Source organism: Dendroctonus ponderosae, unplaced genomic scaffold, assembly GCF_020466585.1.
Source record: "Dendroctonus ponderosae isolate FM_Combo_2020 unplaced genomic scaffold, Dpon_F_20191213v2 Dpon_F_20191213_7, whole genome shotgun sequence".
Taxonomy (NCBI): domain Eukaryota; kingdom Metazoa; phylum Arthropoda; class Insecta; order Coleoptera; family Curculionidae; genus Dendroctonus; species Dendroctonus ponderosae.
Window position 1 is genome coordinate 5,559,042 of NW_026018916.1, and position 2,423 is coordinate 5,561,464.

Below are 2,423 nucleotides of genomic sequence, written 5' to 3' on the forward strand. Positions count from 1 at the left end.
AACGAATTATTTATCAAAAAGTAATCAAGAACTATCACCTAGAGGGTATCCTGCGATACACTTAGGCTCAAGCTGTAAGAGAAAATTCCAATTAGTAAAGAAATTAATTGGAAAAATTACCTTGACGTTTCGATAGCTATTTCCTGCTATCGTTATCAAAAGAACCTAAATGAACCTAAAAAAGAGTATGTTAATAAATTGTGTAACAATAGTACAGTATATGAAAATTCGCTCTGATAATTCGTCTGTGCAAATTGTCAGTTATTTATATTCATAATTCGTTCTTATTGCGAAACAGGAGCACTATTTATCAATCTGTAATAAAAGACGTGAGGAAATTCTGTCTTTTTTAAAGACAAACATTTTTGAGGCGAAATACCCAACAAGAAGTTTGTAAAAAAAAGCCAGACCTTCCCAAATATGAAAAAAATTCAATGGTTTGCAATAGCTTTTTGTTTTCGGTTGTACGACCGAAACAGAGGAGTGCTTCTGTGTTTTGAGTCTGGTAAGGGTCCGAGCCAATTTGTATATCGCTATTTTAGTAAGTAAAAATTAATCATTCGACTTTTGCTGGATTTCAAAGGCTCATTAAATATTATCTTTACAGGTCTTTTTTCGGAAAAAATATTTTTTTCACTTAAAAATGTGTCGATTTTAATACATATTGTCAGAAACTTAAACTCCATATTCAGGAAATGAGGAAATGCTTCATTTGCGGTTGTAATTTTGTAGATGTTTTGAGTACAGAAGCAATGTTTAAGCACTTGCAGCTTTCTATTATTTGCCTTTGCCGCTACTTTTTCGCTTAATTCTGATGTGTTCACTTGAAACTTTTACACTTTTTCGCTCTAGAACTTCGTCATTGTACTGCGTGCTAAAGCCGAGGTTCAGTATTACCTACTGTTCTTCGATTGAGCAAAAGACATTCACAAGAATTGCAAGCTTAAAATTAAAACTTGTTTAAAACAGTGTTTCAGAGATATCTGATGCAGGCTGTAATATTTTGAAAATTCCTCAATTTCTCTATTAAAGTTTTCAAAAATAATTCTTTGCACATTTATACTTGTTGCTTTCCCGGAAACTTTGCATATGTAGCAAAATAGTAAATTAACCTTTTCTGGCGACTCACCTGCAAACATTAAGAGTTATTCCAATGTACCGAAAATAGTGTTATCGAATGAATCACTATAAAAGTACGTAAATCCACTAACACACGCAGTAGCACGTTTTATAAACCACCGATGCACGATAGATTTATCAAACCACCATTCACTGCATATTTTTTAAATAACAAAACAATAGTTATCCCACTAGGAGACATTAAAACACTGTTTCAACTCGGAAACGCACAATGTTTTCCCGTAATTACACTGATCACCAAATTATTAGTCACCGGTTGAAGAGTCACGAAATAACTAAAGGTGAACGTCGTATTGAAAAATGGACTAAACTTGTCAATAATTTTAGGAATTAGATCACCTCTATTTATTGCATTTTATCTGCGATGTAATAAGTAAAGCATACACATTGAACAGACGAGATTTTTTCCAAATCGATAGTATTTGATAAAAATGGGCTTGGAGGATTTTCTAGTGCGTTTTTTTAGAGAAAGCTCAGTACAAAGAAAAGATTAAAGCCAGCTTAAAGGAAATAACAAGATTAATTTTTGAATTTCAACTAATTCCCTCGCAATTATCCACATTGATTGAATCTTAAAATTGTAGGTATTAATAATTTTATATGGTTTTAATCGATCGCTGGTGGCAACCTTTAAATCATTTTAAAACATTGTGAGAATCAGATTGGTCTACACTAGTCAATTAAGCATGATCTAGTGAACTAGAACTCAAAGGGCACTCGAAAAATCATCCAATAATCCTCCTTTCCCACACGTCCCAATTTGTAGGTCCGATTGCGTACAGGGAATGTCATTTAATACGGGCACAAAGCACTTAAAAAACAAACTTTAATGGTATTGTATACAGAGGATGATGCGGATTGTGTAATTAGATTTCGAGCAAATCTCACTCCCATATGGTCAGCTTATGATAAAGCTGTACGAACCTGCGGTACAAATGGGGCGAAGATTGCAGATGTTTTTTCCCGAATATATTTTTTTAACTTAACTATATTTTTGATGATTTTTATGGATTTAGAATAAATTGCAACAGTAAAATATCAGAAAGTTCTTTAATAGGTTTATGAACAGAAACGGTTTTTCCAGTTTTATAATCAACTGTCCAATCCTTCAATACCACACGAGTGTCTTTCATCTTTATATCCTTGTGTTTTTATGCTATTTACGTAAATTTTCCAATTTATTTCTCTGTTTTCTATTCCCGTTCTCGAGTTTTCAATTAAACGATACGGGGCTTCAAGTATTTAAATCGGTAGCGCCTGAATTGATAAGTAAATAAATTATC

General features: G+C 32.8%; 1 long non-coding RNA gene across 1 annotated transcript in view; it reads right to left on the bottom strand.

Annotated features, from left to right (window-relative positions):
• The window catches only part of LOC109539683, an 85,003-nt gene extending 83,536 nt beyond the window's left edge, over positions 1–1,467 (bottom strand). The window contains exon 1 of the long non-coding RNA XR_002172134.2: positions 1,130–1,467. This is a non-coding gene — a long non-coding RNA (uncharacterized LOC109539683). The remainder of the gene's footprint in view (positions 1–1,129) is intronic.
• Positions 1,468–2,423: the final 956 nt, after the last annotated feature.